The sequence below is a fragment of the Juglans microcarpa x Juglans regia genome, chromosome 4D, assembly GCF_004785595.1.
Source record: "Juglans microcarpa x Juglans regia isolate MS1-56 chromosome 4D, Jm3101_v1.0, whole genome shotgun sequence".
NCBI classification, from domain to species: domain Eukaryota; kingdom Viridiplantae; phylum Streptophyta; class Magnoliopsida; order Fagales; family Juglandaceae; genus Juglans; species Juglans microcarpa x Juglans regia.
Window position 1 is genome coordinate 16470568 of NC_054600.1, and position 17576 is coordinate 16488143.

Below are 17576 nucleotides of genomic sequence, written 5' to 3' on the forward strand. Positions count from 1 at the left end.
TATATTCTGGATTCCAAACAAATTTTTCTGAAAATTCTCTATATAACAAATTTTGTACATTTTCGTCGATTTAATTCCTATAAAAAAATTGTGTTAACATTGATCTATTCGACAGATTTGAGTTTAAAACAGTGTTTAGATTTTGATGTGCACGAAAAGATACTAAATGTTGATTCTCAAGGTGTAAATGCAAACTATAAACTGATGGATACATTTCATTAAGTGTGAAACCATATATCCTCCACATTGCTTCCAGTGGAGTAATCCATTTGCCTGTTTGAAATTGTTTAATTTCATCAATTTATTCATTATTTTCTTCGTTCATAACATTGAAAGCAATGCGATCGTGTTCTTTATAAATATATTTATATAAATATTTAACAGCTTTAATTGTAGAACATATTTCAACGTTAATATGACAGTTGTATTTGGAAAGAAGGTACGGATTGTACGGAACGACCCATCGGTTGTCTAAATTTTGTCCTCTAATTTTAGCAGTGATTCCGTTGTTACGACGCGTATACAATGGAAAACAATCTATTCCAACAGTCGTTGTAGCTGCAAATTCTTTGGGGTATTGATTTTTACAAATGCCTTTTTTTCATGCATACATTGGTTGGATTCAATATTCCGTAAAGACCATGCATCATATGTTTAACCACGGCTTTATACAAGTGTAAATTACTTGTTCTATCAGGTATTTCTGCTGAAACAATTTCATCAAAATTTTCAGAGGCATAAATTCTCCAATCTCTCTGAAGTATAATTAGGGAAATGAACGTGTGGTAAACCTCTTTTTTGACATTCAATAGTGTAAACAAATGCTACAACTTTGCCAAAAATTTGTTGTTTGAACAGATCAATTTTTAAGTCTTCTAATTTTGCTCTAAAGATTCTTGCAATTAAATCAGGACGATTTTGAACCTCTTCATGTGGATTTAGTTGTTCTAAAATTTCATTCCAGTTTGGATTGCATGTCATAGTTAAGAAAATGTCAGGTTTGCCGAAATGTTGAACTAAAGTCATTGCTTCCATATATCTTTTACGCATATCTCTTGGACTTCCAATAAAAGACGAAGGTAAGATAATGCGTTTTTCAATTTTGGAAGCATTAGTTTCTCTAATCGAAATACTATCTACAATGCCTTGATATACATCTGATCTAATTTCATGTTGTTTTGAACGAAAATAATCTAATCTCGATGTTTTTATCTTAATGTACATGTTAACAACAAATTGTTGTAACAAACGACCAGATAATAATAAAATTGATCTATATGTGTCTCTCATTTATAGTCTAAAACAGTAGTATTCCCGACAAGAAACTGTAGGCAATTTCTTCTTTTTTTCCATGACTATTTGTTTATTCCGAAGAAATTCTTCTGCGCTATTCAAATGTTCAATATGATGGGATTCTAATGTTTGGGTGATTAATGATATTGTTCCTCTTTCTATTTTCTTGATTCCTTGATGCCAACTCGGGTCACCGAAAGGAAATAGTAGTGGATATTGTAACGGATCATAACAATCAAAATAATACTGAACAATATGACTACCACCTGTTTGGTTGAAGACAATAATATCTCGGCCTTTTTGTTCAGTAGATGTGTCAGTTTCTATCCATATAGTTGCAACTTGTGATACTGAGAGAGCATTATGAACACGTTGATCTAAATCAACATTTGATCTTATACGAATTGTATGGTTTTCAAGATTTGGAATGTTGTTGAGCGTTTGGAAGAAGCGACAGTATGGATTAATATTAAGTATACTCATCAACTTAGCAATGATAGAAGCATCCAATCTTTCTGCATTGTCTATACGGTTGTTTAGCTCATGTTCAGTGTCATAGAAATACAATTTTAAATATGAAGGATGTCCATCTTCAGGGATTAGATTGTTAATGTAGTGATATATTTGTCCTTGAACTCTAAACGTGTAAATTCCTTTGTTTCTTCTACATAATTCTGTATCAAATTTAATTCCAAAAGACGTGAAAGCGAATTTATTATTGTATGTACGTGCATATGTATGTAAATTTTCAGACTCAGTCGAATCAGAAGTAAATAATTGATGAAGCTCGTCTGAAATTCGATTACAAGTCAATGCTATTGTCTCGTCAGCACAACAGAAGCCATTTGGCTTATGATAAAATTTTCGTGCTCCAAAATATTGATATGAAATAACTGATGGTAGATGATTTGGCTCCAAAAATATAGTTTTCAATACTTTCCTAAAACAAGTATTCTCTGTTGGAACACTGACAATACTGTTAGAGAGAGAAGTCCTTAGTCTTTCTAGAGCGAATCCATTCCTATTTATAGTATTGTCAGAACCGTGCGTGTTTGAAGAATATCCAATTTCTCTTATAGAAACAATTCCATCATCCTTTGAAGTATAAGATAAATTATGATGGGATCTGTTTCTATTTGATTTCTCTTATTTTGATTTTCTTTCAGTTCAGCATACATTTTTCTCTTCTTTCGACGTATTTCTTATTTCTTTTCCTCTGATTAAGCACCGTACCAATATTTTTTTGGAGCATTTTCTCCATATTCTTCAGAATTTAATTTTAAAGAATATTAGATACAAATTAATTAAGAAAGTCTTAATAAAAATTGATTTTTTTTTTTTTAAAATAAGATCGGCCTACCAGTTGGCATTTTTATGACAAGATAGGAATGTTGCAGCAATCTTACAAAATAATAAGAAATCAATAACAATTTGTCAAACATGTAAACATAAAAAGCATAGGAAGAAGATTCGAAGAAATAAATAGTACAATTATCTACATTTAAAACATAAATAAATATTATCCAATCAAAAAAATATGCTTAATATTAAAACCAAATTATTTAATATAATATTGAATTGTTTACAATTAAAAATGTTATGACAGATAGAACAAATATTGAGCAATTCTAATTAATAATGACATTTTCATAAATTTGCAAGATTCTTTGTAGAAATAAATGCATTAAATATTATAAAATATAAAAATAACATTTATTTGTATAAACAATATTAATACATACCTGGAGATAGGGGCAAATAAAATATCAGTAAAAATAGAGCCAAACAACGAATAGGAAGACAAGCATAAAGTGACAAAACCAAAGTGCCTGTTATAAAGAAATATATTATATAAGATCACAAAATTATTTTAATAATACATTGTCCTTTGTTAAATAAAGCTGCACTAACATATTAGAATATAATCTATTAATATTTTTTTTATTTAAATTTAATTATAATAAGTGGTTATCTAACTGTCACAAACATAAATAACTATATAATAAGAAAAATTTGTGAGATTCGAAATAAAACTTGCTTAATATCCTATTCTTTTTCTTTTGTTTCCATATATATATATATATATATTTATACTTTTTAATCATATAACTATAATTGTTAAATAAGTGTTAAATAATTTAATCATATAATTATAATTTAATAATATAACAATTTATTATTATCATAGAAATTTAATCATATAATAATTTAACTAAGTGTTAAATATCCTACCATTTTCTTGGGCTTTTCAAATGGTTTGTAGTATATTAATTTCTGTGGGCTAACTGGTGAGTTCGGGGTTTGAGTGTATTTTTATTTATTTCTATTATCAATCGCTGTGATATTATTTTTTATCATTATTATGGTTGATGTAAATTCTTTTTAATTTATTTTACCATGTATTTCTTTTATTTTTTGTAGGATCTTTGTTTTGTAGTGATTTATATATAATGTTTTGAGTGAGATTTGTTTGTTTAGGTTATTAATGTGTGTGAATTAGGCCCAGCCCGTTTAACCCCTTAAGCCCAGCCCCTCTAGATCCACCCCAAAAGGAGTGTAAATTATGGCCCAGTCCGTTTAATCCCTTAAGCCCGGCCCCCTAAACCCACCCCCAAAACTAAGTCGTTTTGGGGGGTTTAAGAAGAAAATGGAACCAAGGGTTCCATCTTATTCTTCTCTCCTCCTCCATTGCGCCGTCCACCCCACTTCTCCCTTCTCTCTTCTTTCCCTTTTTTTTTGCTTTGTGCATTCAATGAAAACCCTAAATCTTCATCTCCTTCTTTCTTTCTCTGAATGTGCCGCACGACATCTTCCTCTTATTCCTTCAATTTTCATTTTTTTTTCTCAATTTTTTGTTTAATTTCTCACGTTTTCTCTCTGTTATTGTTGTTCTTCACAGATTTTTCTCTTAACACACAAACAAAAATCAACACCTTTGTTTTATTTGTATTTTTTTTATATTTAACAAGTTTTTTTTTTCCTGAGATCTTACGAATTTGGAACTTTATCTTCCAAATATAATTTTTTTCCTTTTCGGCTGATGAATGTTGGTGTGTTGCATTGATCTCATTTTTCCTTTTATCTGTGGTCATTTATTTATCTCCCTTAAATGTTTCTTTTTAACACAAATCTCAGAATATTTTTCTAAAATTTCAGGTTTTTTCTATAATTTTTTTTTGTGCCATGAATTCTTGTAGAGATTATTTTGTGCAGAGGTTTTTTTTTTTTTTTTTTTTTTTTTTTTTTTTTTTTTTTTTTTTTTTTCGTATGCCTATACAGATCTCTAGATCCGTAAAAATTGCCACCACTGTCTTTTTCTTTTATTTTCTAATTTTTCTCAAGTTTGCTTTTCGAAACTCTATGAATTTGAAGCTCCATCTTTTAGACTTGAGTTTTTTTTTTTTTTATTAATAATTTTGTTCTCTCGCTTGATGTGTGCTGGTTTGTTCTTCTCGATCTGTTTTGTCTCTTTCTCTGTAGTCGTTGCTTTATTTCGCATAAAAAAAATTTTCTCAACATACACAGATCTCACATTCTATCTTCTGATCTTTATTTTATTCGCAGGTTTTTTTTTTCAAATGCACGTAGATCTCTAGATCTGTTCTTCGGATCTCTCTTTGGGATGTTTTTTTGTTTGGTAGGTAATTTTTTCTCAAGAGATAATAATTTATTTATTTGATTTCATTTTTTTTCTATTTTGTTTTATTTTTGAATTTTGGGTTGCAGTGGTGATTTCTTTCTGTATTTTTTGTTGTTGTTTTGTTTGGCAGGTATTTTTTTTCTCAAGAGATAATAATTTATTATTTCTTTTATTTTTTTCTCTTCCATGTTAATTTTTTTTTTTCAATTTGGTTTTTTCACTTCTTTTACTCGTTTTTTTGGTCATTCCATTGTTCCTCTGTATGTAAATGAACAAACTTTGTTCATTTATTACAGATCTGAGTTGATGTACAAATTTAGAGAATCTGTTTGGTTATAAATTTGTTTTCTGAGTTGCTTTCTGAAAATTAAAGTTATTACATATCATTGCAAAGAACTAAAGTTGTTTTCTGAGTTTTTCTTTTTGCTACAGGTCTAAGTGGATGTATATATATATATTTTTTAAGTTGCTTTAGTTGTGAATTTTTTTTTTTCATGCATAGATCTGAAAACGTATTAGATATTTTTGTTTATATCTAAGACCTTTTCGTGATGAATATATGTTACATCATCACGAAAATGTGTATGTTATATGAACAAACCTGTATTATGTTATAACATATATCTTTTATGATGAATATATGTCATATCTGAACATAGGTCATTATATCCTTGTTATATCTTCTGAGATTTACTCTTCGTGATCTATTTTCTTACTATCTGTGCTGATATCTAGATTATTCTTCTCAACACTATAGATCTAACATTACATTGATGAGATTTTGATTTGTTTATTTGTTTTGTCATTTTATTTTATGTGTTGGGCTGTTGTGCTGAATATATTGGCTAAATTTTTTTTTTAATGTTTACAAATCTTTAGCTCTTTGTTTCTCATTGTCTGATTTATTATATATGATTTTATGTTGTTTTACCATACTTTACTTTATCTGATATTTTTGATTAGATATGATCTGCACTTGTGTGGAATTGTTTTCTTTTCTAAGCATCAGTCTTCTTTTCAGCTTAATGAATATCTGTACATGTACATATGTACATCATCTTTTGAAGTTTTTATTTCTTATCTTCTGATTTATTCACATATATGTTTTTGTATTGTTTTAGCATATTTTACTATGCAATTACATGTTTTGTAGATGTACAGATGTAACTACACGTTTTGAAGTTTATAACTTTATTTCTCTCAGTTTATTTCTTTTGTTTTTTTTCACAGATACTGTATACATAAATTGAGAATGAAACGTGAAAGCAGCAGAAAGTAATTTTTCAAATACTGAGTATACCAACAGAGAATGGAACTTAAAGAGAGCATGAAGAAATCGAGATTCAGAAAATAACAGTAGCAACAACAGCAGCACAATAAGTCCTCTTTTTGAAGTAAATTCAAATAGTGATGTAAATTATTTATTTCCCAACCATTTCATACATGTAAATAACGCAAGTAAACACTCATAGTCAGCAAACGGAGATAAAAAAAACTGACCTGTAAGATTCTAAAGGTGGAAGACAAATGTACAACTCAGACTTGAAAGAAACAGATTTTAGGAAATTAAAAGGAGAGATAGGAAACAATAGAAATTAAAGGAGAGGGAAGCTATTCTTATACGAGGTAGTCATCTGCTTAAGCGGTAGAAATTTAAAAATGAAGATAATTCTTATAAAAATAACCTAGCGGTGGATGCGGTGCAGAAATGTAAAAAAAAAAATATATAGAATGTGATAAGTGCGACGGTGGGGTGGTAGGAAACTGATCCGAAACAATCCAGAAACTGAGCAAAAACAAGAAATCAGAATTTATTAACCCTAATAAAAATGAGAGCACGTAAATCTAAGAACAATAAATGGAAAGACAATGACAAAATTTTAAATGAAAATATTAGAATTTAATAAAACAAACGGTCGAGGCAGTGGTAAGCATATTGAAGGAAATCTAGTATCTGATAAGATGAGAAAAAGTTTAATCCAGAAGCCAGTGCAAAACCGAATAATAGATTAAAACAAAGGAGAAAAATAAAAATAGAATACTACAAATGGACAAACAACAGATACCACAACACATCAGATGCGGGCAAAACAAACTAAAGGTAGGGGTAAAATGGAAAAATGGAAAAATAACAGATACCCAACACATCAGACACGGCAAAATAAACTAAAGGTAGGGGCAAAATGGAAAAAAAAAGTAGACAACAGCTATTTATAGACGTTTATTACATATAAGATATATATACATATATTGACCTTACACTGTAAAGTTAGGAAACTGTATAAAACTCGTCAGACTATCAATCAATTTGCAATTATCACCTCGAAACTAAAAAATAATAATTCGGCCCTTTTGCCCTTAAAAAGACAAATTAATAATAATTATTTAAAAAGTAAAAAAATACCTTTTGTAAAGAAAAAAGTGGATTTCTTTATTTAAAAACGTTAAAATATTATTTGGAAAAATAAATAATATTTTTCAAAATTTAAAAAATCAATTAATATAGTTTAAAAATAAAAGGTTTTTTTATAAAAAAAATGGCTTCTAGTTTTTTATTTTTTATTTTTGCTTGAAAAAAAATATTTGTTTTTTTTATTGTTTCTTTAACTTTTAGCTTGAAAAAAAAGAAAAAGAAAAAAAGGCATTGCTTCCCAATCAAAGCTAAGGATTGGTGGCAGTATTAACCGAAGGTTAACGTCGAGATATCATATTCATGATCCCGGCCTCTCGAAGGACCAATAGATTAAAGGTAATGGCCTTCGAAAGAAATGTCTTACGAAAGTTTTTCCTTTTTCTTTAAGAGTAATTTTATGCATTAGTTATTCTTTATTTTCATATTTTATATTTAATAAATAGTGACTGATAAGAATAATTTTTTTTTTTTAAAAAAATACTATTCATACCTTTCAAAACATCACAATCTTTGAAACTTAGCCAAAAAAAGAAAAATAGAAAATAGAAAAAAGAAAAAAGGAAAAACCAAAAGCTAACAAAATCTACGAACGTACTAGGTGCGGAATGTTTTCCCAATCCAAATATTGTCAAAATGTCAAACAAATTATGTTTGTTTATTCCAAGTTGGGAACGTATTGACAAAATCTACGATAAACTGCAATCTATTCCAAGTTGGACAACTAATCCGGGTCGACACTACATTTGTCATCCCATGACGTTGCACCATTCTCATCCTTTATTATAGTCCCAACAGATAAAAGTTAAAATAAATAGAAATAGAAATAATAAGAGAAAGAGGAGGAAGGAGGTAGAGATGAAACTTTGAGGGCTACATTTTTATTATTTTTAATTGTGATTGAATTAGAGCACAGAAGTCTCTATTTATTGAAAAATTACATGGAGATCATAGGATAAAGTAAATATTTTGATCATTTTGAAAATAAAGTCTTTTGATTTGATAATTATGAAAATTAAATCACTTGATTTGATAATTATGAAAATCAAATTAGGAAATAATCAAATCAAAATTTTGATTTGATATCATTTCTAACATCGTTTCTCAAACTCAATTAGGAGAATTGTGAAATTCTAAGTTTAAAATTTGAGTGTAGCTTTTATATTTATTGATTGATCGTGAGTTGATGAAAGTTGCAATGATTATGAAGTGATTGGCATAAATAACATCAAATTTAGTGAAGTGGCCCATAATAAATAGATAATGGGCTAAAACCAACATGGGTTTAATAATAGGCCGAAAGATTGAGCTAACAATAGGTTAAATATGATATCGGTCAACTATAGGGAAAAAAAAAAAATAAAAATGCCTTATTAGTAAGTCCCACATTGCTTAAATATGACTATTGTATTGCCTTGACTTCCTATATAAACGTTGGCCTAAGAGGCCAAAATAATCCAAAATATAACTCTAATGAGTTTAAGTTCTTTTTGTAATTATAAATTTTAATTTATAATTTTAATTATATTATAATTTGGGTAAAAAAAATATATATTTTGACCCAAATATCATTTTTTAGACCCAATGGATTGGCCTAAGCAGGTGGTGGGGCGGATGACATTTTTTACCACCCTACACCGGGGCAGGGGCGCCCCCTGCATGGTGTGAGGTGGGGAGCGGGAAGCAGGGAATGGTCCCCCCCCCCCCCTCCAAAAAAAAAAAAAAAATCATGCATGTAGCACCCCTAGCTACCGACAATCTACTCCTGCGAAACTTAACTTTGGTCCATGGCTTAGAGCAAAGTATAACAACAACCAAGGTAATACTCAGGCATTTCAACAAACGAATGGGGGGCAATATGTAGATGCTGATCATTTGGAAAACTAGGTACCAACTACTGTCCCTTACAATAGTTTTAACAAAAGGAAGGAAACAAATCCCGCAAGCAAGCAAAATGAAGAAAATAAAATTACTCTGATGGGCCAGCACACACTCACCAGAGGTGGTTTTAATCCTCTCTTAGCGGAAAAGCCAGAACTGTTACAATTCTTTCTGCCATTTTCGAACCCTTAGCAACAAGGTGAAAGCTCCATGAGAGCGGCACCCTCCAGCTCCAAAACACTGTTCAGCTACAGTGAACCAAGCCCATTCAATTCCCCACCTACAAGAGTCAATATTTTCATTGTTGAGCCAACAACCGCATCTAACCATTAAAGCTTAATTAGCAGCCAAATCCCCTTTCTAGCATCTAGTCCTAATTTGAGGGCTACAGAAGGAATTATGAAAATAGAGCAGAATTCTTCAGAGTTCACATCATCGATTGTATCATTGTTGGCCAGAAAGCATGCCCCTTGGAAGTCTCAGTGGAGGCAAATTTACTCTGCCATGCAAGGTTATAAGTCGCAACAGTTCAAATGGACTGGGCTTCATTCGGCCCATCAAGGTGAGCCCATTACCCAACTCTGATCTCCATTTGCAAAAAAGCCTTATAATCTTGCAAGCATTTCTTTGCTGGCCCAAGATAGTATTATCTCATAGTCCCAAGGCCCAGACAAAGCCATACTGTCGGCACCAACCCAAAGCAGTGCCACACACTTTCTAAGCCCACCACCTCTCACCCTCACAAAATCACCACAACCACCATCGGCCACTCAAATGATAATTTCCATAGACACTCATCTCACAATCAATCCCATGAATGTAGAAGCCAACTCTACAGCTCTAGTGCCTAACAGCCAAAATCATCTCTCACAGCATGCATGTTAGTCGATATGGCCCCAATTGCATAGACATCCTAGGCGCACCATTTGCACCAAGACATTCTTCCATCCAAGAGGCAACATAGTGCAAATTTGCCACTACTTCCAAAGAGAAAATCACAACGTCTTAGTAAAATAGAGAAGATGGAATCTGATGTTTGCATAGCCAAAGCACCACAAACAGAGGAATCAACATTGGCCCTTACACTCTTGGAAATTTAATCAGGTTCAATGGTAAAGGGAAAAAAAATCCAAGGGGTGATGGGAACCAATGTGGGCCTACTCTTAAAGATCCTTTGCAGAGAGAAAAAAGAAAGAGAGTCTGCAGAGAGAAAATGAAAAGCAAAAGTGAGTTTCTATGCAAGAGAGAGTGAGGTTAAGAGGGCTTTCTTCGCAGATCGCCCTATGATTTTTCTTCTCTATAAAGAGTCCTGTCTTACTCTTGATGAAACTAACCAGTCTCTTCCTAGTTTGGCTGTTTCTTTGTTGCAGGATTTTGAGGATGTATTCTCGGAGGAGATGCCAAATGAGTTGCCACCCATTAGAGGCATTGAGTACCAAATTGATTTTGTGCCCGGGACTGCTATTCCAAACCGACTAGCTGGTTCTCCAATTTCATTAGCTCCCAAGTGCAAGAGGTGCTGTGTTGATGTGTAGTGAAGGTCCCAAGGTCGATTTCACAAGGACTAAGACCACTTATGCTTCAAGACTGAAAATAAAAGAAATGGAAAATGTATCTGTCTAAGAACACCCTCTTAGTCACTGTTTTGACCAATGGCAGTTCTTTAACAGAGTTGCTCTCTTCCCAGTTGCCCAAAGATTCAATAGGAATAAAGTAAGATTGGCCTACTCTTCTATTAAATCAAATTACTCAAGAACTACAATAAAACTTGTATCAAACAGACTCAAGCAAATTAAATGAGCGAAAAAGAATTTTGATTATCAAAAGAAAATAAACCTAAGTCTCGGGGAACCCTCTCACAGTGAGTAATCTAACGAGTTTCATAATCCCATTGTCTTCTGCAAATGTTAATCCAGTCTAGGGTAAAACATTTGGATAATGGATGAAATGTATGCTCAGCAAGAGAAATAATAAAGATATTCTCAATAAATTTCTATCATTCCAGTTCGGTAAACACATTCAGAGAAATGGGGGTTTCACCTTTCAAGCATCCAACGTGCTATCAATCAACGAAAGATCAAAAAAAGGTAAAATAAAACCCAATCCTTGACTTGATTTGGAGATGGATGGCAAACTTAATGAAAGGAAACAATCGCCATAATCTGGGAATAGATACCCTTAAAAATAACACTGCTCGATGGTTTCCCTTGACTTAGGGTTCATATATTACTCCCCCTTCATCTTAGGATTCCCAATTTCAACCAAAATGAAAATGAAAACAAACATTCCTAAGAAAACTCAACAATGAAACAAACCCTAAGCTATTTCTTCTCTTCTTCACCCGTACCAAAACAACAACCTCTCTGATTCCTCTCTCTTTGCCTTTTATCCTCCTCCTTTTCATCCTTTGCCGCACCCTTAACTGAATCCTCTCCAATTCCATCCGGTTCCTAGAGTGTAGAATTTGTAAGCACAACGCAGAGAAATGGTTAGGTCTGGAGTAATGGAGCATCTGCGAATATCCTAAGTGTAGTGCGAAGGTGTAGTGGGAATCCTGAGTGTGAAATGACCATGTTACCCTTTTATTCTTTCCTTTTGACTTCAGGCTGTCCTTTTAGTAGAAAGTGATGTGTAAGTGAGTATTTGTAGTGATTTTCAGGTAAAAAGTCTTAACTAAAATACTCTCTTATTACAATTTTTTTCACTTAATCATCAGCCTATAGGAGTAATCCAGAGGAGACAAAGGAGCTTCAGAGCCAAGTTGAGGATTTGATGAGCAAGGGGTACGTGAGGGAGAGCTTGAGCACTTGTGCAGTACTAGTGCTACTAGTGCCAAAGAAGGATGGGACGTGGAGGACGTGTGTTGATTGCAGGGCGGTCAACAATATCACGGTAAAGTATTGCCATCCCATTCCTAGATTGGATGATATGCTTGATGAATGTGAGGCGTGAACCTTTCCTATCTCCTATCTTTGTGAAGCGTGCCCTGCCCTATAGATGAGTTAAGATAGAAACATATCCGTTAATGTGTCTTTTCTTTAGCGGGTCATCCTTAGGAACTACCAACTAGCTAATAGGAAAGAAGAGAGCTAGGACAGAACATAACTCATTAGATCTAGCCATGGTAGCTAGTCGAATGTAGGAGATAATCTGACTGCTTCCCTTTAGGACTCGGCATTCACTTCCTGACTCTATCTATTCTAGTTGAGTAAGGGAGGCCTCTTGTGACAGACAGCTTTAGCAGCTCTTTCCTTCTGATCTAGGCCCAGCCTTGTGTATTCTTCTACCTAGGAGAGATCAACAGCAGCAACGCTTATTCAATCCATGACGACCATGTCGCCATGTAAAGTGACTTGACGCATCACTGAATGAAATCCGCATGACGTGGAAAGATTAAATTATCTAAAGGAACGCCCTCACAAGATCTAAGGGATTGTGGCCCAATCTTAGGGATCAGTCGTACTGTAGTAAAATTGATCTTAAAAGTGGGTACCATCAAATTAGAATGAAAGAGGGTGATGAATGGAAAACTGCTTTTGAGACTAAGTATGGGCTTTATGAATGGTTGGTTATGCCATTTGGACTTATAAATGCGGCCAGTACTTTCATAAGATTAATGAACCATGTCCTATGTGCATTCATAGGAAAGTTTGTGGTTGTGTACTTTGATGATATCTTAGTGTACAACAAGGACTTAAATGAACATATTGAGCATTTGAGATATGTGTTTGATGTGTTGAGATGTGAAAAGTTGTATGCTAATTTCAAGAAATGTGCATTTTGTATGGAAAAAGTTGTTTTTCTTGGTTATGTTGTTAGTACAAAAGGTATTGAGGTGGATGAAGAGAATGCCAAGGCCATCAAGGAGTGGCCAACGCCAAAAAACATCACTGAGGTAAGAAGCTTTCATGGCTTAGTTAGCTTTTATTGGCGTTTTGTTAAAGACTTTAGCACTATTGCTGCACCACTCACTAAGGTAATTAAAAAGTATGTTGGGTTTCATTGGGGGCTAATCAAGAGAATGCTTTTGCCACTATTAAAGAAAGGTTGTGCTCTGCACCTGTGTTAGCATTACCTGATTTTAACAAAATTTTTGAGATTGAATGTAATGCCTCAGGAATAGGGATTGGAGCCGTTTTGATGCAGGATAGGCGGCCCATAGCCTTCTTCAGTGAAAAGCTAAGTGGGGCATCCTTGAAGTATCCTACTTATGACAATAGCTTTATGCTCTTGTTCGTGCATTAGAGACTTGGCAGCACTACCTATGGCTAAGGGAATTTGTGATCCACACCGATCATAAATCATTGTAGCATCTCAAGGGCCAAGGTAAGTTGAATAAAAGGCATGCTAGATGGATGGAATACATTGAGACCTTTCCCTATGTCATCCGTTACAAGTAAGGTAAGAAGAACATTGTTACTGATGCTCTATCCTGGAGGAGTAGCTTGAATGGACAAAAGAAGGCAGAGTTGATGAAGTCACTTCATGAGTGGGTACGACTTCAAATTGCCCGAAAGAATGAAAGGGTTGCTTCCCAAGCCAATGAAGGGCAAAGGCGTGTCATCTTTGAACTAGGAGATTGGGTTTGGGTTCACATGCACAAAGAAAGATTCTCAGCCCAAAGAAGGACTAAGTTGCATCCTTGAAGAGATGGACCTTTCCAAATTCTTGAGAAAATTAATGACAATACATATAAAGTGGATCTTCTAGGTCGGTATAATGTTTTTGCTACTTTCAATGTTTCTGATCTTTCTCCTTTTGATGTAGGTGAAGATTTGAGATCGAATCCTTTTGAGGAGAGGGGGAATGATGGGAACCAAGGTGGGCCTACTCTTAAAGATCCTTTGCAAGTTCCAGATGGGCCAATTACGAGATCAAGGGCTAAGAAGATTAAGGAAGCAATGCACGGATTGGTGCAATCCACTTGAGATGAAGCTAGCAAGAGGCCAACACTCAAGATGGGCTTGAAAGAAGGAGAATCAATTTTGATCTACTTGATTCAAGCTGTAGAAGACATAACTTAGAGATAAGGCCTATTGTAATTGGAGGCTTCCAATTTGGTTAAATGATTAATTTTGTTAGTTTAGAATAAGTGGGCTTGAAGGTGTTTGGCTCACATGTCTTATTTTTGATGAACTAGAATTTTCGGGAAGGCCTTGTATTTTGGCCAAGGGTTTATTTGGAAAGTTACTTTTTAGGAACTAGGGTTTCAAGAGGTTACTGTACCGTTACTATAGCTGCGACACTGTTCATCAAGGGGCATTTTGGGTAAAATGAGCTTTATTTTGGTTAGGATTTTAATTAGATTTGGTTTAAATACTCTTTGTAGCCTCATTTGGAGCCTTAGACAATATTGAATTTTATTTGTGAGTTGAGTTTACTCTTCTTGTTCTTGATTGAACTCTTGAACTTATCAAAGGTAAATCACAACCTTTGTGGCGTTCCTCATTGTAATATGGGTTCTTGATACTTGTTCTTCAACGGATCTAGATTTTAATAAAATCTAGGTTCTTGAAACTAGTTCTCATCGGGTCTAGATTCTCCATCCATTGACTTATTTTGGCTTTTTTGGAGAGTTTTCAAATTGATTGTGGGTTCAAGGGATTTCATTCCGGCGGGTTCATATCGAGGGGAAAGCCAGATTGACCCCTACAGTTGACCACCACTACACTCTCCAGAAACTTCCAAACAAGCTAGCGAGGCAAGTTTCAAAATGCCTCCCCCCACTAAATGAAGGCACTAGCATGGAATTACAGGGGTCTAGCCCAACCCAAGGCAATCAGAAATGGAAGGGCTATTGTTAGGACTTATAACCCAGACGTAGTTTTTTTGTCGGAAACCTTGGTGACGGATGACCGCACCTTATCTATTGTAAATAACATAGGTTTCCACTATTTTGTTCACTATCCCGTTGATTATAAAAAAGGGGGCCTTTTAATTTTATGGCGTCCGGGCATAGAAATAGAACCTGTCCATATTAATATTAATGCTATCTCAGTTTTAGTCTACTCAGATCCTCTATATCATCATGGGTTAATTACTTATGTATATTCACCAATCTAATGGAACAACAAAGCAAATTTTTAGAGTCACCTAGACTCAATACATCAAGCTTTCCCTGGGCCTTGGGTATATATGTGAGATCTTAACGACCTCATTGATCAATCTAAAAAGCCGGGTGGACATCCCATCTCTTATAATCCGAATAAGGGCCTCAAAGCTCTCATGGATAGAAATGGTCTCATCGAGATTGGTTACATGGGTCCAAAATTCACATGGACAAATAACAGACATGGGAAAGCTCTTATAAGAGAAAGATTAGACCAAGTCATAGCAAACCAAGAATGAAGACTATTGTTCTCAGATGCTACACTTCAACACTTAGCATCATCAGCATCAGACCATCACCCACTCTTGTTGCATACTACGACAAAGCATTGTCGTGCACCATCTTTCAAGTTTGAAGAACTCTGAACCTGGGAACCCCTAAGCCATCAAATAATAAAAGAAGCATGGAGCAAACACTATCAAGGCAACCTGGCCTACATACTCTGCAAGAAAATCAGATCAACCAAAGATGCACTCAAAGTTTGGAATAAAAATCATTTTGGGCGAATCAAGAAAAATATCCAACAGCTTGAAAGGGAACTTCTTGAAGTACAAAGAAACCAAATGACTCCCTGCAACTAAGAAAAAGAAAGATTCTTGCAGCATAGACTCCACAAGTAAAGAGAAAATGAAGAAATCTTATGGCGTATGATGAGAATGAAAAATGTCATATTTTTCTTTCTTAATGTCTAGTCTTTCATACTTATTTGGTGCCTAAATGTACTCATTATTCTTTTATTTTGATTTAGGATGCAAATGGAGGAGTTAAATGCAAAACGAAGATAATTGGGCGGTTCTGGATAGTTTCGACATCGCTTCGTAAACTGGGCATAACTCTCTTATCCGAGCTCCGATTGAGATGATTCAATATGCTATGGAACACCAAGACAAAGATCTAAAAGTTTAGAGTTTTGAAAGATACTGGCAGCATTAAGGTGGAAATCAAGTTTGAAGTTGACGCACTTGCACTGCTAACGTTCCGGAACGTTCGACCTTATCGTGCAATTCAAATATACGATTTAAATGTGGACGTTTTGAGATTTGGTGCATGAATGTTACAGCTGGAAAACATTTTAGGAGATTTTGTAGGATTCTAATAAGGGGCATGGACATGTAAACGAGGGGGAAAGTCATCATACTAGGGCATCTCTCTTCCCTTTTCTCCAACTTCTCCTTCCAGTTTTCATGATGGTCTTGTGTGGCTAAATGTTCATAATTGGTCGAAGGAAACGGAAGCCTCAGAATCAATAAAACTGTGAGATCTAATTTATTTTTAGTGTTCAATTTATACTTTGAGTATCGGATGTTCTTTTGTGCCTATTTTCATGATTGTCTCATTTAATTACTAGGAGGCCTACTAGTTTATTATTTGTTGCAATCTATTGCTAGATTAGATATCAAATCTAATTGTTTGATCCCTCTAATTTGTGAAGTAACTAAGATTTGATGATTTGCTGCGTCAGAAATTATTAGATCATAGATTTAAATGCAACCGCTTGTGCTTGTGTCGTTTAGCTTCATCGATCTCTCTAATTCTTAAGGTTGCTACTAGATTAAACCTTTAGCGCTTGTCTTGGGTTATTGAGTAATTAAGGTTAATTAGATCGTTTGTTTTATAATTAATTGCGATTAAGGAGAGATAGGAAAATAATTTCAATGATGAATATTCAAAGTATGAATTAATATATACTTGCATCGATGATCAGTTATAAAACTCCGATGGTGGATGTTACCTAGACCAAAGTTTGTTCTTTCGATTGATTTCGATAATTTAATTTGAATTGTTCCTTAGTTGTTTTCTTAAAAGTATTTTCGTTATACTCAAATCCCCCCATTCTTGTTCACGCAGCATAAAACTAGGCTAAATACTCTCTGTGGGAACGATCCTTATTTGCACTATTCCATGTATTTTTAGGAGTATAGGTTTTATTTTTGGTTGCCTGCGACAGCACACCAAATTTTGGCACCGTTGCCGTGGAGTGATTCTAGTTGATTTTTGTGCTTCTTGTGATCCTTTTTTCGTTCTTGAAATTTTTGAAAAAAAAATTGTTAGTTTTCGATAGTTATTTTTATTTATTTTCATTACTCTAGACTTTTTCTGATTTGTTTTTCATGATTTATTAGAATTTCCTTGATTATTTATGATTGTAGCTCGATCTTTTAATCAAGGTGATTTTCAGTGCGATCCAGAAATAGAGAGAACTTTGTGCAGGTTATGAAAGGAAGCTCGGAGAAATTCTAAAA